The sequence below is a fragment of the Pleurodeles waltl genome, chromosome 10 (genome assembly GCF_031143425.1).
Source record: "Pleurodeles waltl isolate 20211129_DDA chromosome 10, aPleWal1.hap1.20221129, whole genome shotgun sequence".
In the NCBI taxonomy this organism is placed as follows: Eukaryota; Metazoa; Chordata; class Amphibia; order Caudata; family Salamandridae; genus Pleurodeles; species Pleurodeles waltl.
In genome coordinates, this window is record NC_090449.1 from 822,688,822 (window position 1) to 822,713,226 (window position 24,405).

General features: G+C 42.7%; 1 protein-coding gene across 2 annotated transcripts in view; it reads right to left on the reverse strand.

The window, feature by feature from the left end:
- ULK4 (unc-51 like kinase 4) overlaps window positions 1–24,405 on the reverse strand; it is a 1,615,551-nt gene that overhangs the window by 715,250 nt on the left and 875,896 nt on the right. The window lies entirely within an intron of this gene.

Here is a 24,405-nt window from a genome sequence, read left to right on the forward strand (position 1 = left end):
ACTGTTGTACAATGCCACGGGTATGTTCACAAATAAATACAGTAACTGTGGTAAAATCACCATATTCCGCTTTTCTTTCCACCATGGTCTTGGGCAATTGAATCCATTTCTGTATTATGTTTACCAGCAACAGAATGTTACTGTCGTACAGAGATATTAGTACTCTGCGAGGTCCAAATTGGTTCAAGAAGGTTGCTGGTCTCCAAATAATTTGTGGGCTGAGAATTAACCATCTTTTCAGAACCTTTGCAGGGCAGTACAACAAGGATATACATTTATTATTTGCAAGCATCTGAGGGTGTGCAGATATTTTTTCAAGAAGGGAAGGACGTTGGTATGCTTCCATTTTCATGGCAGTTCAGATGAGGTGAGAAAGATTACATAGATTAGTTAAGGCTGCACTGAATTGTTCTTGGAAAGAGGAGAAAAACGAAGTATGGGCATGCATCACATGTGGAGCCTGGATTGATGGAGCTTATGATCTTGCAGACAATATCTACATTCATAAAGTCAGTTTTGGCTAGGGAGCTACCCTGCAAGGAAGGAAATGAAATATTAATGAAAGGAAGGGTTCTAATAGCACATTAACCATAGTTAGAATAGATGGTGTTAAGGTTAATGTGGACAAGCACTTAAAGTGCGGCACAGAGGGTATGCAGAGAAGGGATCAATAGAAAGCAGGTACTCGAATGGGAGAATTCTTTAATGATACAAAAGATTTCTTGTGAGGTGTTGGAGCTAGCGTGGATGGAGTTAACAATGAAGTTCTAGCAAGTGCATCCGGTTTGCCTATGATAATTTCTGAGTGGCTTTATATGTATTTTTGTCTGTTTCTTGTTCCAGACATTTGAAGAGGTGTTTGAGGTCCTTTAGGTAGTGTGGCATTTAGCCAAAGGAGTTTTGTGCTTGGGGTGGAAGGGTACTCACTTGATGGGCCTACAGAATTTACTGTATTAGTGACCCACTGACTGAAACTTTAAGCTGTCAGAGAGATATGTCTCCTTGTCTGTGGAGAAAGGAATGGTATGCATGTCCAAGCTAGTCATTTGTTATTAGTCTCCAGGATCAGGATTTAATTATAATGTGGGTTATTATGGTGATATGCTGTGCTTGGGGAGAGGGTTAAGAGACATTAAGAGGCACAGGTCAGTCCAGGCCATGGAAAGAGTAGTCAGTCTTGAGATTCACTATATTGAAAACATATGGTGAGTATGTGAACAGCTTAGTGGCTGGGAATGGTGATCATTTGAGAAAGGCTGACCACTTACGTCATTAAGTAGTGTTACACACTCAATATAGAAAACAATAAAGATGACATTTAAAATTACCCATTAATGTTACTGTTAGAAATAGGGTCTCTAGTTGGCAGAGATATGCACTCTGTCCAAAAAGGGACCACAATCCTAGTCAGGGTAAGTCACAACACAACCTAAATTATCCTGTGCTCATCCTCTTGTAGCTTGGCACAGAGCAGACAGGCTTAACTTAAAAGGTAATGTGTAAAGTATTTGTGCAATAAGTCATATAGTAACACAGTGAAAACACCACAAAAAATACTGTCCACACCAGTTTAAAAAAAAGAGATATTTACCTGAATAAAACAATACCAAAATGACAAAGGTCCAATATACACAGGTCAAGATATCACTTTTAGAGGTTTAAGTAAATCTTAATCCACAGGAATCAATGGATGTATCTCTTTAGCACAAAGTACCTGGAAAGCATCAATACGAAGTCGATGCAGCCTGCAGATGAGGTGCCGGAAAGTAAAGCGGTGCATTGTTTGTTTCTGGCACAGCAGAGGTGATGCTTCGATTCTTTCCTTGCAGGAAAGGGGATGCGTCGATTTCCAGACACACAGCCTTGGTTTGGGGTTGATGACAAATTGACACCCAGGGACGATGCATGGAAAATCCAGATGCACTGTGATGAAGGGAACGCAGTGAAACAGGGGCTGCATCGATTCTGCAGACTCTGAGTCAACTTTTCAGCCTCCGGACAGGCATTGTGTCAATTTTAAAGCTGCGGCCCATTGAGGTGTATATTTTCCCTTTTAAGTGAAGTCTTTGCTGGCCTTGAGACTTCTTAACCGGAGGCAAGCTGACCAGCCCTTGGAGATCACTTGTGTTGGGAAGGCAAAGTCCTTCCAGCAGAGTCAGGGAGCAGCAGGCAGCAGGACAACAAGCAGAAGACCAGTCCTCCCAGAAAAGCAGTCCAGTTGAGTCATTTGGGCAGCACTGCTGTTCTTCTGACAGAGTCCAGTTGTAGGTCCAGAAGTGTCAGATTTTAAGGGGTCACAGACCCAGTATATATATCCAAATTTGCATTTGAAGTGGAGAAGACTTCAAAGAGTGGTTTTGAAGTGCACCAGTTCCCCTTTCAACCCAGCCCCACTGGGTGGGGTTATCAGTCCTTTGTGTGGGGTCAGGCCATTAGGCTGTGAAATGTAGGTGAGAGCTCCTCCACCTTTCCTGCCCAGGAAGACCCATCAATATGCAAATGAATGCATATGCAGCTGAGTGTCCTGTGTTTATGGCTATCTGGGTGAAATACACAAGGGGAGCTGTCAACCAGCACAGACCTAACGTGGGTTGGAGGCAGGCTGTAAGGCACAGAGAACAGTAATGCAGAGAAATGCCTACTTTTTAAAAGTGGCATTTCTAAAAGAGTAATGTTAAATCCAACTTCACCAGTAAGCAGGCTTTCTCACTACCATTCCAACCACACCAAACTACCAAATTACCACTTAAAAGTATATAAGGGAATTTCGAATGCTAGGCTATGAGAGAAGCAGGATTCACAATAGTGAAAAATGACTTTGGGAGTTTTTCACTACCAGGTCATGTAAAACGTACAGGTACATATCCTGCCTTTGCCTTACATAGCACACTACCCTATGGAATACTGAGGGCCTACCTTAGAGGTGACATATGTAATAAAAGGGGAGTTTAAGGCTTGGCAAGTAGTTTTAAATGCAAGTCGCAGTGGCAGTGAAACTGCACACACAGGCCTGAGACATGGTTAATGGGCTACGTATGTGGGTGGCACAATCAGTGCTGCAGGTCCACTAGTAGCATTTAATTAACATGCCCTGGGCACATATGATGCACTTTACTAGGGACTTATAGATACATTAAATATGCCAATTGGGTAGGAGCCAATGTTACTATGTTTAGGGGAGAGAGCACAAGCACTTTAGCACTGGTCAGCAGTGGTAAAGTGTGCAGAGTCCTCAAACCAGCAAAAACTAGATCAGAAAAATGAAGAGAGGCAGACAAATAGTTGGGGGAAGGCCACCCTAAGGCTGTCAGGTCTAACAATTACATTTTGATATATAGGAAGATAGGGCATGACAACTTCTAAGAGTTTGTGGTTAAAGTCCTTCTTTGAGCCAGGGGGGCTGTATAACAGGGCACAATGAAGGGTGAAATGGATATTAATCTTTAGACTGAAGATCAAGTAATCTAGTTAGACAAAGCAGCTGCCATCACAGGTGGAGCTGGAAATATTAGGGCAGGCTATTCCATCACCCATTTTAGAATGTCTAGCTAACCGGAGCAATTTGTAACTGGGTGAGTTTCTTCAGTAATATCGAGGCTGGATTTAATCAGGTCTCTGTGATAAATCATAAATCAGGCGAGTGGAAGTAAATTAGATCCCAGACTTCAATTTTATGTTTGGGAATGGACTGACTATTTATAGGGACATGTCAGTTGCAGGTCTTGCTCAGAAGAAGATGGAAAAGGGAGTGGAAGCATTTCTGTGTCTCTGCCAGCAATAGGTGGATGAAGGGCAAATAAAGTACTGAATTGTAGATTAGTGGTCTTCAGGGGAACTAGAGGGTTTGAATAGGAGAAACATCATTCTCAAGAACTGAAAAGACAGCTGTGAAAACAAGGGAAGGGGGACCTTGGAGCAGTCAAGAGATGCAGGTCAGTTGAAGCTGTGGAGATTTGGTGGGTATGAGATCATTCCTTGGTCATGCAAGGCTCAGGGGCAGGTGTCCTGCTGCCTGGTGCAGTATGGACCTGTTTTAACTTCATGTGCCATTTGAAAGACATGTAGGGCATTTACTCCATCAACGTAAACCTTCAGCTAATAGCCAAAGAGAGTACAGGGGGGCTGAAGATAAGCCATCTTCCCATCCAACCTATTTACAGAGGGTGGTCAAATGGCTTTTAACTGTGTCACCATCAGGAATACCCTGGCAGTTAGATATAGTAAAAATAAACAATACAATTCCCATAGTGTCGGGCCATTCATATTTTCTTTTCCAAAAACAAACTCCTGCTTTGAGAGTTTGTTTTTGGAAAAGAAAAACGTTGAAAACGTTGGTGTAAGGGTCCGTCACCAATGATGGACGGACACCAAACTTTTAAATGTCTTTGTAAAAACCACTGTGATGGTATTTCATGCAAACCCAGAGAGTTCACTGTAGGTCTGGTGGAGAACTCTGAATGTGGCAGGCAGAGTACAGGGTGGCAGATTGAAGTCTTTGTCCACCCAGACTGTCTGTATTGCATTTCCCAAAGTCTAAATCAGGCCCTTAATGTTAAACATATGTGAGGCTGCAAAGCAACAATAACCCTGAAATGAGTTCAACCCAGTCAAAAGGTAAGTGAAACTTAAAAGAATAGCGATAATTGCCTTCTCTACAACAGGTTAGAGGTAGCACAATAAAAATTTCGAAAATTAACCATAAGCAGTGTTTTTAGGGTAACATTCAGCACCAAAGAAAGCTTTTTATTCAACATGTCTCCTAGATGGCTCACCAAGCCAAAGCCGTTAATGTTGGCTGGTGGACTTTGAAGGAGTCAAATACCTTATCTGGTGCAGGCAGTTAATTTATTCGAGTGCTCTCTGTATTTTCCTCCATTCATGGCTCCTGAAGCCCACAAAAGGGTTGTTGTAGATTGTATATGGGTAATGAACATGTTGAGACCCTCAAACCTGTTTTTCTGGTGCTTTACTTTAAAACTTTCAATAGGAACCCTTGCTCCTGGACTCAGTAACCCATTTGGCCTCTTTGTTACAGAGGGTAAAGATCAGCCACAGCTTGGCAGTCACAAGGGTATGTGGCTATTCTTCAGCTGACTATCATGACTGTCACTAGAGGTGGGGGTGAAGAGGTAGGCAGAGCAGACGAGTAAACCTGTCGACAGATTCAGGTTTTCTCACGCTGGTCACTAAATGATAAGGCATTTATCATATGGTCTAGTGGATGCTACAAGTCTTTGAAGCCGACACTCACTTGATCTTCTATTGTCAATGAAAGCTTATGATTGGAAGCATTTAATTTATTGCCCTCGAGGAAAAAAAACTGGCTTTTCCCTATGTCATACTTACGAACTCTAGTTACAGGCTTCTTTCTAAGAGCTATGGTTAGACTAGGGCAACATCTGCCTTAGTGTTCAAGAAACCCATTTGTTTAAGCAATACACTACTTTTTTTCTTCCAAGATAAGTGCCAGTACAATATCTGGATATCTTAATTAAACTCTTGACAGTAATAAAGTTTGTACCCGTGGCTTTCTGAAGGTACTCCAACTCGTTGTATTATTCAACTACTTGCCACATTCTGGCTATTCAATAAACCAACATTCAGTCTAATAACAATCATGCAGGAATCTAGAACCTCAAAAGTGGCAGGAATGTTGTTTCTAGATTACTTAATTTACTGCGCTGACTCCGCAATTTTAATTCCACTTGTGTGGGAATTCTCATGATGGTGCAATTGTGTGCATTTGTGTGTGTGCCTGAACGACCACAACTCCTTGCTGCCCAGTGCACCTTTCACAGGCGCAAATGAGAAACAGATGTTACTTTAAAAAAATTCTAATCATTGTGTTACTGACCTGGTCTCATAAATTATAATAAAGGGGATTATACAGTAGTACTGAAATCAATCTAAAACAATACTTATTGTCCCCAAAGTAACAGTAAGCCAGATTATGTAGGGGTGAATGGGTACACATCACCCAGTAGGCACTGGCAGCAGCGTCAGACAGCACAACGGCTGCCTTTTCAGCAGTATGAATTAAGATTATTACAAATTAAAAATCCGGACATATACCATAATTACTCATAAGCAACAGAAGAGAAGATAGCTTGGCACTCGGCTTTGTAGCATTCTTAGACTGTTGTAAAAGCATATTTAGACACTTTACAGTGTAATATATAGAAAAACACATTTGCAAATTTAAGGATACAATCCGTCATCATTTAATTTGTTTTATCTCACTTTTAAGTATCTATTTAGCAGCTGTTCTCTACTAAAAAGCACTTTAATACGCCTCACTTTTTCTTTGCCTCTTCAGAAGCATTACATGTTTTACAGTTTGTTGTCAGTTATGAGCAAGAACTGCCTAAGGTTGGACAGCAAACAGATAACTGCAATTTATCATGTCGCTCATCTAAAGAAAAGGTCTTAGCTATACCAAGAAAAGAAACCCTCATAACTCTTCAAAAGAGATAACTTCCTGTCTTGTTATAAATGAAGCAGAAGGAACCGCGTAACCAGAGGGCTCTCTAGTCTACTATACACGGCCTCATCATGGCAGGCAAAACCAAACTTAAACTCAAACAACATCAAACCCTCACCTCACACGACCTTAATTACTCCAGCTCAGCAATGAGAGGGTTTCCTAAGCCTTTTATTTGCACTGGTTTATTATGGGAAGGCTGAAAAGGCCTGCCATTATCAGCTCTTTCAACGTGCCTCGAGCCTCCAACTGTTGGTTTTACAATTAGCAATTCACAAGGTCAGCTTTTATACATACAGGCTCACTTTGATCAACTGTTTTTCAGAGCAGTTACATAAACGCTAAACTTGTACTACTGATGGTCTTCGGTGCCGCAAATATTTACATCAAACGCAATATGAAGGCCGGATGGGCGATTAGCAGGACTAAGGGTTACTAGGTGGTCGTGCAGTGGCTCAAAGCAAAATGATGGTTCCCCTTTGCAGAATGTGAAGCGGGCCAATGAGTCCCCCATATCTCGCATATATTAATTGGCCTTGGGGGTGAATTGAGTCCCCAGAGAACTTGGGGTCCGTACTGCACCGCAGGGGCATGCGTTACGCCCCTGTGGCTGTGTGTTTTCACACAGTTCATTTTTAAGGTCTGGCTAGAAACAGGTTGCTTTCTCCCATATCTTGTGTATACAGTGTGCAGTAAGGGCTATGGATCAGCCCTCCCTGAGGCACTGGTTACTTCGTGTCGTCCCCTTTAAGCCACACTGGATCACTGTAGTGGTTTCCCAGGTTGATAATCCCACTGGAGTACACAGCAATTATTGTCAGGTGAATAGAAGAGGATTTTGCTGCCGTCTTCATGGCCGGCTGGCTTGTTACATGCCATGTAGGCTCGGCAGCAGTGAACAGACATGACACTACACCACACCCTTCCCCATCATAGCACGCAGCCAGCGCTACACATGTGAGCAAGGGAGTCGTCACCAACAAGGTGGGCATGTTTGAACTGCACCAACTCCAGGATCTAAACATGGAGAAAACATAGGTTTACTGCCCCATACCCTGCCCTCATCAGCACATCCCACATAAATTCACAAAAACGGAATGGGGCAGGTGGGACTCAGTCGTGATCAGCAACAATGCTGGCTCCAGGTTCGTCAAAGATGGAGATCTGTTCCCCCCCTCATCCCTCCCCCACCGCCCAGCAACTTGAGACCCTCACAGGTGAGTAGTTGCACTCGACAAAACCTGATTAATTGATTGAGATTGCAGGATGCCAGCTCTCCTTCAGCTTCAGATCACACAAAAGCACAAGTGTGAAAGCACACCATCTCTGTAGACCAACCTCAACCATGTAAAGAAAATAATGACTTTCATGGGTTCTACTATTAAAAACTCTATCCTAGCTGTTTTGGTGAATTGTCCGAGACCCTCATGGCTTCTGTGGGGTGTGGCACAGTGGGGCAGGGGAGAGACAACTAACTTCAGATTCAGGCCCCTGAGGCGAGGTTGCAGGTGAGTTCCTTTAGCACACGCAAGCAAGAAATGATGCCCAAATATCCTTAGGGCGAGATCATGGAGGCATCAGGTCCCGGAAATGAGCAAGTTGCTCTTGCAATATGCCTCATCTCACAGCCAAGCAGACACAGTGGGAGCAGGTCGCCAGCCCCAGTGCATGGCCACTCTGTGGAAAATGTATATTCTTAAATTATATGTATGAAGTCATCATCTTATTCTTGAAAGTGCCCACATAATGAGGTTGGGAGAAGCCCTAGTTAGAGGATGTCTATCATTTTCTATAGCTAAAACACAGAGGGTCGAGATGCCCTTCAACCTTTCCTTGCTTGGTTCATGACTACATAGCACATAACACATAACTGAAATCTATGGAGAAGTTTTCACAGAGTAATCTTCATTCTGCAAATCTACGTCCGATGTAGCGTTCACCACTTACTCCACTTTGTCCTTCCACTTAAATTAACTTTTTAATGTGGTGTCTGAAAAGCAGACTTTAAATATCAATATATTTTAATGGGCATGTCCAGTTCAATTTTGATAAATAAAGACAGACCCCGTTTTAATTCTATTGGTGAGGATAGTGACAACTTATTTACATTTCTCAAACTAGTAAGAATAACTCAAGTCATTAAGCCACACTTTGGACTTTATGATGCTTTTCCAAATAGAAGACTCATTTGAATTATTCCGACCGTCCACACATTTAACAAAAATAATGTTAGTTATACAATGGATTCAACTATATATCTGACAATCATGTACATCCTTCAGCCTAAGTCTTCACCAGAAATACTATATCTGCCAGTGAAATGAAGTAAATGACCTCTGTTTGTGAATGCACACCTTGCTTAAAACACGACCTGTCTTTATTAGTACTGCCTGCCCGAAGAGTCTCAGAGAAGCCATTAAAATTGCAGAAGAAATACTGAGTGTTGCTTCCATTAAAAAAATTATATTTTGCTTCCGTGAAGTCCCGAGTCATTGCAAGGATCTCTTCCATCTGGCACCCTTCAACCATAACTGATTATATCAGAGGTAGGCGTCAGGTGAGATAGCAGATAAAGAGAGATGCATTTGACCATAGCTCCAGGTTCAAACCACCACTGTAGTGACTTCTGTTACATCTGAGACCAAAATCCTGTCCTTACACCAGAGCAAATTGGAATCTGCCACTAAAAGACGTGTCTTGCCAGAGGCCCTACATAGAGCCTGGCCACTGCTGAAAGACAGACAAGGCAATCGCTCACCCTACCTATTTATTATCAACTCTGCAGGCAGCTTCTGTTTGCGCCCTGACTTCTTCGACTTTTAACCAAAGACAAACAGATGCCACCAGGTCACTTAAGAAGCACCAAAGCTTGTCACCTTAGACGCCCAATAAGAAAATTGTGCCTTTTGAAGCCTAGAAACATTCACCATTGAACTTAAGATCCTGGGAAGGAATTAGCCGTCAATTCTTTTCATGATACACAAGCTTTTCGACATGACAATTACCTAGGTGATGATGGACTGCAATCCCAGTATATAACAATGTACGTCTAGACTGAAGTATCATTCTATCCTTTATGCACAGCAGAGTTGTAAACCGTCATTTGTAAATAATATGCTTACTGCATGGCTAACAAATATCTTCTGGGCTCATCTCATGATCTAATTGCCCTAACTAGCCCTAATGGCACTAGACCTGTGCAAAGCTGAGGTGCAGCATAGCTTTCAAGCAAACATATTTCACTGTGTAAATTTATCTCACACTTCTTTTAATTGGTAAATTGAGTGTAATTATGATACAAGTAGTCCATAGAGTACAGGTCCATTCGCAGAGACACCACAATTTTCAACAACTCTTTCGAGAAAACATCTTGGGACGTGTTTGACTTAAGGGGTCTTAAGACGCCATTCAATCTTGATTTTACTTATAATGGGTGTGTGTCACTTGATCTAAAAATTTCTGTATAAAAAAGCAGATAACGTTCATTTAGAAATCCATACTCTAAGCCAACTTGCGCTATTTTCTGCGTTTGCTTTGTAAGCTCCAGCTTGAAAAGAGCTGTCACAATCTCCTGTCTGAGATAGATATCAGATTAATTATTTCAGACAGTGATACCAATTTCCCACAGATTCAACTGGTGACTGAAAGCAAGTGGGCCTGCCATTAAAGGAAGGAGAGGATTCCCCTTCAGTTGGTGTAGAGGTGATTGACAGAAGGCTACCACAGGTGGTGTGTGATCAAACATGTCAACCTGGTGGTTGAAGATCAAGATCACAAGGTGGTAACGTAGCAAGGAGAAAGAAGGTAGCTCCAACTTTGCAACAATCAAAGCCTGACTATGAACAGTTTCTTGTACACACTCTGAAGGATGGGTCAAAGGGTGCAGACAAATAAGGAAGGCTATGAGCTACAGATTTAGGGCTCAAGAGCTGAAAATGCCCATACCCAGAAGGGAGACTACAGGAAGGAAACCTGGAGATGATGACAGCAGAGTTCAGTGCTGCAACTGGCACAATTCACCCGAAATGGAATCTCCTACCCTTCAATCAGCTTTACTTGTCAGCAGCACAAGCAGTGCAGACGATGGCACAGGAGGTGTAGGATGGAGGGACTTAATCCTCTGTCAAAAATGAGACACTTGGAGCTCAGCTAGAAGAACCCCACAACATTCAAAATGTAGTAAAGCGCAGATGGCAGAGTTGCCATGGAAATTAAAAGCCAGAATAAAGAAAAGATGGAAAGGGCAATGAAATCGAAATGACTTCGGTCGGAGGTCAATTCTGTGGGTTCAATGTTATGTCACACTCACATACGTTTTAGAGCCGGAGTTCAGTGAAAGGGAAGACACAAGAACACATCATCAGCCCAAATCGAGATCCCATAATTGTTGTTAAGTGTATCATGGACACAAATCCCTTTCTGTTAAAGTATTCTATATTAATTGGCAAACCAAGAGCCATAGTTGTCCCAAAGCTCCAGGAAACCACCCCCCAGCAACAAACATATACGGTTGTGATAATTCAACATAAGATAAAAGGCATAACAGAACTAGTTCAGACTTTCAGACAGGACACATAAAAATCTCAGTCCTGGAGACATATCTATCCTATTCATAAACACATATGCACAAAAGAAGGTTGACCTATAGAGTGTAAAAATGTGAACGGCCAGCATTCCTTTCCTGGCAATAGTGGACAAGTAGATATTTTAATAAACATAATTCAGCCGAGTCGGGCACATGTGGCAATACAGGAAAAAAACAGGGGCAAGTTGTGAAAACTGCAAATATTTCTCCAAGATTAGATGATGTTAACTAGCAGTGTGTAGGCTGCACATATGAAATGCCAACTGTTAAGACAAAGACAGTGAGAACTTATTCACCAGTGGCAGCCAAAGTGCTAAAGTGAAGACCACTGTGACATTATAGTTACATCAGTAGGGTAGTCTCCACCCTCCTTCATGTAAGGAGTAACTCAACAGAGGCAAATATCACTGGCTATACCTGTACATGGCAAATGTCTACCTCTGATCACAAAACAGGATACACAATAGTGAGAAAATGCACAAATATGGCAATGGACAAACCCACTGAAGAAATTCCCTATACAGACACTGCGGATTCATGGAAACAGTTCAATAAGATATAGTCTCTGAAGATTGGCCATCCTACTCCTGGGTACACGGGCCTGGTCGGGGATTCTGTTTTCACATTAGGGTGAATGAAAGCAAGAAATCAACCCTTTCATCTTATCAGTCAACATTTAATATGGAATATGCAAAAGTAGTAGAAGAACCTAGGGATAAGATGAAGTAGCTGCACAAGAAAGCACAGTGACATCGCTGCCTTGCTGCATCACATTTTAACAATCGTCCAAAAAATCTAATGACCTTCAGAGGAGTACCATTAAAGAGGTAACCAACATTAAATTATTTTACAGAATATATGGCAGAGAATGGATGATTTTGAAAGCTGCCTTATTGAGACAGAAGCTAAAATGGAGCAAGGGTGGGAGCATGGGGGGGGGGGGTAGATAGTGAAGAAGAAGAAAATGCATTTGGAACAATCAATAGCAAGAATACATCAGGCGCCTTTCCACAAAACAAATACCCTACCGGCTTCCAGACACCACTGTGGTCTTTGATCAGCATTGTTAGACCTGACAGTCTTAGGGTGGTCTTTCTCCAATGTTTTGCCTGCCTTCCTACATTTTCTGACCTCGTTTTTGCTGGCTTTAGGACTCTGTGCACTTCACCAAGGCTGACCAGTGCTTAAGTGCTTGTGCTCTCTCCCACATCATGGTAGTATTGGCTTGACCCCAAATGACACTTAATTTAGTCTTGAGTCCCTAGTAAAGTGCAGTATATGTGTCCAGGGCCTGTATATTAAATACTACTTGTGGGCCCACAGCACTCATTGCGTCATCAGTGGTTATTTTGAGCCGGTGGTTTCCAGTGCAGGGCAGCAGCATTTTGTTTTGAGGGCCGGTACTTATTCTTCTGCCTCAAGCATTTCCTGCAAGCAAAAGATACATATGGGAAAAAAGGAGGAAGAGAAAAAAGGAAAAAGCGCCACAAAGGTAGAAAGCAGAAAGCTGCAAGAGTGAGCTGAAAGGGCATGGAGTGGCTGTAAATGAATTAAAGTAGCCCGAGATGGCTTTAGGACGACGCTGCCTCAGTATTCCATGCTTGCACATTTAATTGCAGCAGCAGCATGTTTCAGAGGAGAGCTTTGGGCACTGGCACGTGTTTATTTACAAATTAAGCATTGTGTGTCACCCACTTAAGTAGCTCTCTAACCATGTCTCATTCCTGCCATTGCACAGGCTGTATGTGCAGTTTTACCTTGCTATTTCAACCTAGCAAGATAAACCTCTTGCCAAGCCTAAACCTTCCCTTTGTATACATATAAGCACTCCTAAAGTAGGCTCTATATGACCCAGAGGGCAGGGTGCGATGTATTTAAAATGTAGGACGTACTTTTAAGTTTTACATGTCCTAGCATTGAAAAGCTCCCAAATTTGTTTTTCCCTACTGCAAACGGCAGTTCTGAAAATCTCACGTTTAGAAAGTTGGCATTTTCATAATTTAGCCATTTGGTGCCTGCTGCCAGTCTCCATTACATGTCTGGGGTGGGGTGACAGTTGAGCTTGTGAATTCTCTCTAGACAGCCATGCACAAAGAGAACTTAGGTGTTACTGATGGGCCATCCTGGGCAGGATGGGAGGGAGGGGATCACACACCTGAATGGGCAGTGTCCTGCCTCCACACAAAGGGCTGCAAATGCCCCAGCAGTGAGTATGGAGCCATGGCAGGAAGGGAGGACCTCTGTGCACTTCAAAGACCTTTCGTTGAAGGCTCCCCTACTTCAAAGGCAAGGCTGGGTATACGTACTGGACCTCTGACACCACCAACTCGGTACATTTATGGACCTGTGACCAATCTGCCAAGAAGAAGGACTGCTGTGCTGCTGAAAGGACTGCCACTCTGCTGGACTGCTGCTTGCTGGACTCTTGCCTTGCTGAGCTTCCCTGTTGCCTGCTATTCTCCTGCCTAGGTGAGAAGGACTGGACCTGCATCTCTTGAACCAGAGTTACTCTAAGGGTTTGTCTCCTGTTTTCTGAAGTCTCAGGGATATAGAATACTTGAACTCATCCTGCTACAGCACCAGGACTTTGCTTCCTGCAAGTCTTGCCCTGTCAAGTGATGCCAACCAAGTCCTGGACTATTGGAAGTGGGTATAAAGTGCTGCTTCAACCAGAACCCTTGTACCCTCATCAGAGCTGGCGTGTCTTCACTTTTGCATGAGTCAGAACCAGTGCATCCTTGTCGTTGCATGGAGTGGACTCGGCGTATTTGCCTAGGAACTGAAGCTTCACCTTAGGAATCAACGCATCACCTACCGCAGGAGCAGCATCCGCGCATCAAGTCAGAACCAGCACATTGCACTCAGGACTGCCACATAGCCACAGCTGCATGGAGAAAATCAATGCATCTTGTCTACTTTGTGGCTCGACACTGACTCATCACTTCAGCTGCACCCCACATCTTTGTCGATGACAATGCATTCCAGATCAAGGTACTTTGGTTCAGTGGGCTCAAGAGGGTCCCTGTATCCGGCCCGTGCTCCCTCACAGTCGGCATGAACTTTTGACTTTACCCCAGTCTAGCGCAACTGGATAGTCCATTCAAGTTCTTATTGCTTCTTCACATTTAGTCTTTGAAAATTCTTATCTTGACTTCTCCTGGTTGGAATTTTGTCTTCATTTTATTTATAAAAGTATTCTCTATTTTTCTAACATGGTAATCTTAACCTCAGTTGAGTGGTTCTTAATCTGAGTCAGAATTCAGTTGAATAACAATATCAGATCAAGTACCCATAACCATGAGCTGGTCAGTACCAGGCAAAAATATGGACTTTGTCCTTGAACTTTTCAGAATGCTTTGAAGACCAATTCAGAATGCCAATTGTATCCATCAAAAGAAAGAAGGGGGTTTTTACAAATCAATAAACTGGGGAGACTTGGTCAACTCCACCTTTTGTCCTTCCGAGGCTAATAAAATGAGTAAAATGTAGTTGGGCAACAATAAATATCGGTTACCTGTCTGTAACACAAATATTTTTTTTTTAAAGTACACTGTTCAAGATTTCGGGGTACTATGACAATTTATAAATTTGAGTACTTGGTAAAACGGTACAACAAAACACAGTCTATATACACACTTTTTGAAACACGTGGCTATCAGGCTTAAGTACAAAATATTTCCCTCTCACTTTTTGACACTCTTTATCAATAGCTCCTCAATCATATCCCTCTACTTCTTTTATTAAAGCATACCGAAATCTGAAAACAAACCACTTCCAAGTTGAATTTGTATGTCATTAACAGCCATCAGCATGCAGAGAGAGAACAAAGTTCCCATTCCAGAGGTCTACATCATCTTACAGACCCCAGTTATAATCCTATCACTTGTGAAATTTACTGTGCTACCTTGCCATTCCTTCAGCCAAAATCTGGCATGCTGTGCATCCAGGAAAAGCTATTGCTTCTCCTGATGAAATAGTCAGAAGTTTGTGGGGACCAATATCTATGCCCTTGCTCTGAGGGCCTTTTCATCCCTTCTTATTGTCCATTTCTCTTTTTTGGTCCAGTTTGGTAACATTCTATGTTTTCAGGCTGGAGAGCTTTATGCACATTCCTGTGGGAATCAGATCAGCAGATACATGCTTCTCTCATATAGGTTTTAGTAGGCTGGCCAAAACTTAACTTTTGTTGATACGGATGCTATTCAGCTGTTTGATGTGCTCTACTTTGGAAAACAATTCCAAGGATCTAGTTGCTGATGTCAGCTTCTATCACTTTGATCTTTTGCTCTCGTTTTTTTTAATAGCTAAATTAATCTTCTTTTGCATATGATCTTGCTTTAGTTTTCTCTATTATTTGCAGTATTTCCAGAAGAAAAAGTAAGTTACTTTTGGCAGTGTTATTCCTGATGGATACTTTATCTTTCTGCAGATTCCTCACCTTATGAATGTCCTCCAGAAAAAAAGACCAGATCAAAAAACTTTTCCCCAGTGACCGCTTACCAGGGTCAGCAGGTGGCGCAATGCAGCTTCAGGCACGAAAATGGCCCACTCATATGTGGCAATATTGGCAACTAAAATGCACAAAATAGTGCAAACAGGAACCAATAGAGTATCAACAACAGTGACAAAAACAATTTATGAAATGCTTGTATATCTTTAAACTGTACTAATCATGGCACCAAGGAAGTGGTGAGGGTACTGAGGAAGCTGAGGAAAGCTATAGCATCCACAAGAAATAGTGTTAGCAAAGGCAAGGCATTTCTATTTCATATATAGCACCTGTCACAGACTTCTCATCTGATGAATGAGTCCCAAAGGAAAATCCTCTAGGAGGTGGATTTAAATAGTGCCAAATAACCAAGGAAGTCTTGCAACACATACCATAGCCATGTATCCATCATTGCATGCCTGAGCTGTGAGGCAATAATGTTTAGCAACCATAATGATGACCATGGGACTCAGCAGATGTCAGCCACTGGAAAGCCTCTGCTGAATGCAGTAGATCATACCAGAACTCAATTCACTGCCCATCAGTGAACCCATAAAAAGAGCTGATTATCCACTGTGTGCCATTATGTGCCTTTGATATAACAAGAATAACTGGTGTTCAACCTGTGCAATTGCTCCTCCTGTAACGTAGCAGAAGGAAGAGGGAAGGCGGATAAGAGTGATTGGCTGTCCCATGTGGAAGGCAGAAACTCCTTTCAGTGGGAATGAAGGATATGTGAAAAAACAGTTTAGGATGGCTGGACCGAGTAGGCAGATCTTACTGCCATTGAGAAGATCAGATAGGGATACCTTGAGGAATGTAAACACACTGAGAAACAGTAAAAGGAGGGGAGGAACTAAGTAGAGTAAACCGATGCCACTAGTGGACCACTACCATAATTTCATCTAGGTGAGCTTCCCAAGTCAGCAAGGAGACATTTGTAACTACATCTGCATGCAACTGCAGAGGGCTGAAGGGACAACCAATCACCAGTTGCGAGGTACATTCACCAGTGCATATCCAGAAGAACAGAATTGTAGATATGGACCTGAGCAGAGAGGAAGCAGCTCCTTTCTCAGGCACCAATGAAGGGCCCTCATTCACTTCTTGGAAGGCAGCACTAAGAATGCATGATGCCATTAAGTTGAGAAGGCTTAGGACTTGCAGAACCGAGTTCACAGTGTTAGCCAGAATCATGTGAACCATATTTTGGATATCCAAAATCCTCTCAGATATAGAAAAGGTCTTCATACAGGTGCATAGCATGGTTCAAATGAAGGTCAACCTCTTTGTGGGAACAAAATGGGATTTCTGGGCATTGATAGTGAAGCCCAAGTCATAGAGAAGGGTCATGGTGTGCTTAAGATGCTAAGCCAGTCATTCAAGTACTAGAGCTGCTTTGCCTGAGGATGTTTGTCAAAGCAAGCATGTACCTTTTCTGTTGCCATTTAAATTATATTTGGCAACTTCAAAAGAGGAAGCACCACTAAAATTGGCTCCGAGAACTGCACTGTAGTTCACGCTGAGAGCACTGGGGTCACAAATGGGAAGGCATTGACTTAATCAAAAGTATAGTAGTGAAGAGTCGGTTGGTGGCTGAGTAAGAGCAGCTGGATTTGCCAAATCCAGAGAAGTGGAGACTAGGGAGTGCTGGAAGGCCCTGATCTGAAAAGGGGCAGCTGATGGAGATGGAAAGTCTGTTCTTCATTTTTTTTTTTTAAGTGAGAATTGGCTCCAACGACAAGGAAGAGACCAGCATTAGGGATGGAGTAGAGACTCTGATAGCCCCAGGAGCCGGAACATTTTTTCTAGAAGATTTTCTCCTGCCAGGCCAGGGGGTTGCATATGGATCTTAGGGCCATATGTACGAACACATTTTCCCATAGACACAGAATGGGTAAAACCCTTTGCTACATCTGGCCCTTAGACACCACATGCAGATGTTGTGAGTTAAAGAAATCAGCTTACGGCATCTGAGATAGGGTGTAAACCACAAAAGCTTACAAGGAGATAATTGACCTAATCGCTATCGAAGGTTGAGAAACGTCTTTGATTAAGCTGAGAGAACAGTTTAGGCCTGTGCTGATGAAGCAAGGAAAAACAGTTACTGACACCAGATGTAGGAAGCTGGCCTGGTGTGTGGTTGGTACCTGTGGTACTTGCACCTTATACCAGGTACTTAGTGAAGTGTAGGCAGTGTCTAGCAGCCAGGCTCTCTAGAGGTAGCTGTGGATGAGCAGCCAAGGCTTATCTAGGAGACATACAAAGCTCAAGTAATACCACTGTAGTCACACAGCACTTACACACATGAAAGAAAACATTCAGTTGTACAAAAATAAAGGTACTTTATTTCTGGAACAAATCACCACAAAATACTAGAAGGGCAATCTTCTAATAAGAGGTAAGTAATACACTAGTAATCAGAAATAGGAATAGAAAAAGGTTAGAAAATTGTGCACACAGCTGTAACCAATAGTGACTCTAGGGGGAGCACAAACCATATACTAAATAAATGGAATGTGAACACAGGAGCCCAACCGAGGTAAGTACAATGTGTAGAGGGGAGCTGGGAGTACCAGAAAAACGGAAAGTTAAGTAACATAGTACCCCCCAGCGATAAGGAATGCAGGAGTAAATCACTGGATTTCCCCAAACCACCCAAAAGAAGGAGAAGAAGAAAAAGAATACACCCAGACAAGACCAAGTAAACCAGCAGTGGATTCCTGAAGACAGAATACCTGTGGAGAGAGGGGACCAAGTCCAAGAGTCAGTGGAGTCCAGGAGTAGTAGGAGCTACTACCCACCCAGCTGTACTTGCAGGAGTTGGTCGACGGTGCTGAAGAACAGGTTAGCACTGCAGGCCCTGGAGCTGGTGAAGAGTGCCTGATGGATGCAGGTGATGTCCCACACTGCAGTTAAGATTGTAGATGGGTGTTAATGCAGGAATTCCACCAACAAGCCTTGGCAAAGGCAAACTCGCAGTTAGTGGAAAGGACGGTGCTGCCAGGAACCAGCAAGGCCCAGGAGGGCTCAAACCAGGAGGGGGGGTGGTGACAGGGGACCCTCAGTGTTGCAAAGAATCCACAGGAGCAGAGGCAGCACCCGCAGGAGTCCCACAGGACGGGGACACAGGAGTTGCAGAAGAAGCGCATGCAGTACTACAAAAAAGGATCCCACACCAATAGAAAACCACGCAGGAGGCTGTGCTTTGCAGGAAGGTGTGCTGGGGGCTGGAGCTACACGTTGCCTGAATATCCCTTGGAGGAGATGCAACCAAGCCTTGGCAACTTTAAGAGACACAGTGCACCGGGGTACTGTCCTGCTTGGGAAGGCATGGGCTTACTTCACCAAAGTTGGACATCTGGCAGAGAGGACTAAGGTGTCTACTTTGGACCACCACCTGTGATGCAGGATCCATGCAGCTCAAGGTGAGGGGAAATCCATGCAGCCGGTTGTCACTTTCTGTAGGTGCCTGCGGTTGCATGGAAGTGCCTCCTTCACTCCAAGGGAGATTCCTTCTTCTTGTGCAGGCTGAAGAGTTGCTCTCTTCTGAGGATGCACAGCTGGCAGGAGACATGGAAACAAAGTTGCAGAAGAGTTTTCTTCATTGTTGCAGCGTTGTCAGTTTCTGGAGGGTCCCGTGGCCAGAATTCAAAGTGGAGGTTGCAGAGGAATCCTGCTGGAATACTGCAAGCCAAATCTGAGGACCCACCCAAGAGAGAGACCCTAAATACCCCTGAGAGGGGGATTGGTCACCTAACCAGGTAAGCATCTATCAGGACAGGTCTCTGGCGTCACCTGCCTGGCCTGGCCACTCAGATGCTCCCAGAGTTCCCTGCCAACCTTGGAAACAAGATGGCAGAACCCAGAGGAGCTCTGGGCACCACCCCTTCTTGTCGTGATGGACAGGGGAGTGGTCACTCCCCTTTCCATTGTCCAGTTTCACACCAGTGCAGGGACTGGGGGTCCCTGACCCGGGTGGACTGGTTTATGCACAGAGGGCACCAAATGTGTCCTTCAAAGCAAACCAGTGGCTTGGGGATGCTACCCCTTCCAAGCCAGTCACATCTGTTTCCAAAGGGAGAGGGTGTTACCTCCCTCTCCCAAAGGAAATCCTTTGTTTTGACTTCCTGGGCTTGATCAGATCAAGTAGCAGAGGGCAGAAACCTGTCTGAGGGATTGCAGCAGCTGGGATGCCCGGAAAACCCTGTAAGACTGGTGGCAGCAATGCTGGGGGTCTTCTAAGGAGCACCCAGAGTGCATGGAATCATACTTCCAATACTTGCAACAGTATTGTGGTATGTTTGGACATGTTTGATACCAAACATGCCCAGGTTTGGAGTTACCATTATGTAGCTGGACATAGGTAGTGACCTATGTCCAGTAAATATGTAAAATGGCATCCCCGCACTCTCAAAGTCCAGGAAAATGGATCTGGAGTTTGGGAGGGCACCTCTGCTAATGAGCCGGTGCCCTCACACACAGGTACCTGCATCCTGTCCTCTGGGCTGAGAGTGCATACCATAGGGGTGACTTACAGTGCCCTGGTGCATTGACCTGTAGTGAAAACTGATGCATGCACCTGTTTCACACAGGCTGCAATGGCAGGCCTGTAGAACCCTTTGCATGGGCTTCCTACAGGTGGCAGAATAACTGCTGCAGCCCATAGGGATCCCATGGAACACCAATGGCCTGGGTAGCAAGGTACCATATACTAGGGACTTACATGGGGGGACCAGTATGCCAATTGTGGGAAGAAAAAGGTGCAGTTTATGGGAGAGAGCTAAACTACTGGGTCCTAGTTAGAAGGACCCAGTAGACACAGTCAAACACACTGACAACAGGAACAAAATGGGGGTAACCTTGCCAAGAAAGAGTATACTTTCCTACACCAGTGCATTGGTTGGTTCCTGATAGGTCCCCTGTCATCACATCTTGGGAGAGCGAATGGTGGCTTAAGCCACAAGGAGACACGTGGCGATGATGTGGAGATACTGCTGCGGAAAATGCTTCCTGATCCAGCCTGGCACCTGGAGCTTACTCATTAACGAAGGAATCTTTGGGAACCTCTTTTTTGGGGATCCCCATCTTTAAAAAAAAAAAAATATATATATATATATATATATATATATATATATATATATATATATATATATATATATATATAATTTTCATCAGGCAATGCAGTAGTGCTGAGACAGATATATCGGACTGCTTGGGATGTGACTGACTTTATTCCACCTCTTCGTCCTTTGGGATGCAAGAAGGATATTTGACTGATTTTCCCTAGCTTATCTACCTTTCAGATATGATCCCCGTGTGACTGGCCATGCCAAGCGCTACTAATCTTCCAGTGTCCTTTGGTTTTCAGAGGCATGTTAAGTAACAGTAGGCATACTAATTGCTTGCTAATTACGTCATTAGCAAGACGAGACTGATAAGTACTGCGAACGTAAAAGAAAGGATTATTAAAATAATATAAAAATGACAACCTGAACATTACATTCACATGCTTAAATCCATGCAATGATCTGATTCCTTCCGACCTCATAAAAAAAACAAAAAAAAACATACGGAAGAGGTCAGAACAAGATCACTTGCTTGGACATCTTGCTCTCCAAGTTTTTAGGCCGGTAAACAGACGCACTCAGTCTCAACAAATCATACTTTATTGTGAGAGGTCAAGAATATATTTCAGCGCTCCATTAGGTCATAGCAAGTTAGGTATTTCAAGGTTTAACGCATTAATAATTTCAATCTTAAAGAATAAAATGTAATGCACTTTTGAATTAAGTAGCTATGTTGCGATGGTGGATAATGTTTGTTAAAACCATTAAATTGCGGGCCTTTCGTTAGATAAATATGTGTCCACTGCAAATTAACTGGGAAGGTCTTGTGTTACAAAACACTGTTCATTCACCATTGTTTGTAAAGGCTGTTGGGCTCGCTGACATATTTCGCAGAGTGAATCCCGTACATTGGATGATGTAAGCAACATTTGTGGTCTGGTTTTGACAGCGCAGTTGTCTGTAAAATCTCTTACCACCAATTACTTAAAATATACGTGGAGTCGGCTTTGGATCCACCCAGGAGAGTATTCCCTTTTGACATCATGCTATTGGCTGTATGGTCAATCATTTTGCTTCCTAAGAACTTATACTATTTTACATCTCAAAAGTACTAAATTCACAATTAAACGTTAAATTACTTATATCTTAAACGCACTGTGTCAGAAATCAATGTTGTTTTCACTGTAGCAGGATTTAAAAAAATGTTGTAGTCACAGCTTGTATTGAATTTACAGGATTGAGCCATATAAATTGATTAACAAGCACTGGCAACGCCGGAAGCCTGGCTTTGGTATGCTAACAAAGGCATGCACAAGTGCTGTTTGCATTCTTTCACACAATAAAGCCAAACCTATTGACATTGCCAGTGATTGTTGGATTTACAGTTAAAAGACCATTTGACTTAAAAAGGTTACAATGTTACTGTGATGGATATTTTGTCACAGGCATGTTTGTCTTGTCAGTTTTGCATTTCTTGCTTTCATATGGGCCAGTTCCCCTCTGTAGATGTCAACCCAGTGGCCAGGACCTCTTCATCCCCCATTCCTGGACTGAGGAATGACCACAATAAGACCCCCATCAACCGCATGGCAGCCACAGCATCTTCAGCATCCTGTATCCCTTGCATCAACACTACTTCCATAGGAGACTGTTACAGAGGGATATAAGTGCCTGGAACTTCCAGAGGATTGCTCCTACCTTTGAGGTAGCTGTATCTGTAGACCTAGCTGGTCCTCTTGACTGACTACCTACTGGAGTTGGTCACCTAAAGTAACTCAAAGTAACCGCACTGACACTTGTCCAAAGTTTGGGGTCAAAGAAAAAGGGCAATTTATCACTCCAAATAATTATTGATCAATCTCCCTCTTAGATATTAAGACAAAGATCAAGACACAAACATTCCTTGCAGACTTGGAAGCTCAGCTTTTGGCTGTGCCCCAAACTCATTCCCTGGCACTACCCAGATTTCTCCTCAGTGGGACACCATGGATAATGTCTGAGGTGACTCTCTTTGGTGTTCTGTTCAGTTCATACTATCAAGACCCTGTCTATGCATGTCTTCCGGATTAAAGGCAGCCTCTGATGGTATGGATAGGGGTTCCTTGAGGGGAAACATCATGGTTGAGGTAACACACACCCGCTGCTGCATACTACCCAACTCTTCATAAAAACAAATGGGTCTATACAAAAGTGGGACAACATTCCTGCCTCTACAATAGGATTCATACTGATTGTGATCTTAAGCAGGTATGCATGTTAACATTCCTGGCCTTTGGCATAAATAAGTCTGATCCATGCAGGAAAGCAGAAGTAGCTAGAGCTATTCCCCAAAACTTTGCTCCACGTGTATAACTGTCCTACAATATGTGGAAAATACAATTACATTAGATTGAACTAAAGTTGGCATACACGATCACTCTTGGCATAACAGGAATATGATGAAGAAAACAGAGTGGCGGTAAATATAACCAAGACTAAAATACTGTTTTTTATCACAACCACCATAAATCAGACTCCTGGCACAATAACAATTTTTGGATCACTCAGTCTTACTCGTATAATTATGCTGGGCTTCAGACTGAGGAGCATTGAGACTCTAAATGAAGCCACAAATTATAAAAAAAAAAAAAAAAGTTGGCATTAAAATGTGCATTCCGCAGATTTCAGACAAATCTTGCTAATCCAACAGTCAAAATGCTCTATTTGTTGATGTATGTACTAGAAACATTCCCATGGATGCTTGAGTGACTGAATGCTCAACTTTAGTTTGACTAGCCCATTCCCCTCCCCAGGTGCAGATATGCCTTGAGTTTACATCTTTGAGGCAGTTACTTCTATCAAGGCACTATCTGAAGCTGTATCTGAGTCAGCTATATGTTCCTCAAGGCATCTGCACTGCATGGGATCTGCTTAATGACTGGTTGGAACAAATTTGACAGATCAAAGTACAAACTGGGGATGGCAGAAATTTATATAAGTAATCTTACATATTTAAGTTTAAATATAAATTATAGGCAATGGTAATTATTACAACATTTAAGAGAGATTTATTCAAATGCCAACCAAGAAACAGTCTTGGATATTCCTAGATTCCACTTCTCTGGCAACATTAGCAAAATGAGCTAGCGTGCAGAACAAGGAGACAGACGTATTCATATGAGATTTCTGAGTTTCCTTGTTACCGTTCATAAGTATCAAAATCAACTAATAACTGAGAACTTGTCTCTGCAATTATAGAGTGGAAACTCTCTCATATTTTGTGTCCTTGCTCTACCCTGGATCTTAAAAGAACTTTCTAAATCAAGCCCTTGCTAAACGCACCCGAAACAGCTATCTCATACTGCCTGAGTGGGAAGTATCTTCAAATAAATGAAAGAGTGTTAATTACTCTCAATGATCAATGAATAAGGACTATATATATTGTTATTTTCAAGAAAAGGTGCACATTATGTTCTCTAACATTGGCACTGATTGCTGTTGTAAGAGGTATGGTTGGAAAATGGTTTAATAGCTGGTGTTACATTAATTTGACTCAACTTAGTAGCCTATGATTTATCTGAAACAAGTATATGGATTGATAATTCCTTTATCATTAAAGTTCAAATCGATTAAAACATTTTTGTTACACAGAATGCAACTGTAATAACCTTGTTTCTGTTTTTGTGCTGGAAGGCTTAGTGAAACAACTTTTGATTCACAAACCATTTACTGTTTAGTAAAGCATAAAATAGTAATATTTGTTAGTGATTACATCAATACAATTTTACTACTATTTATTACA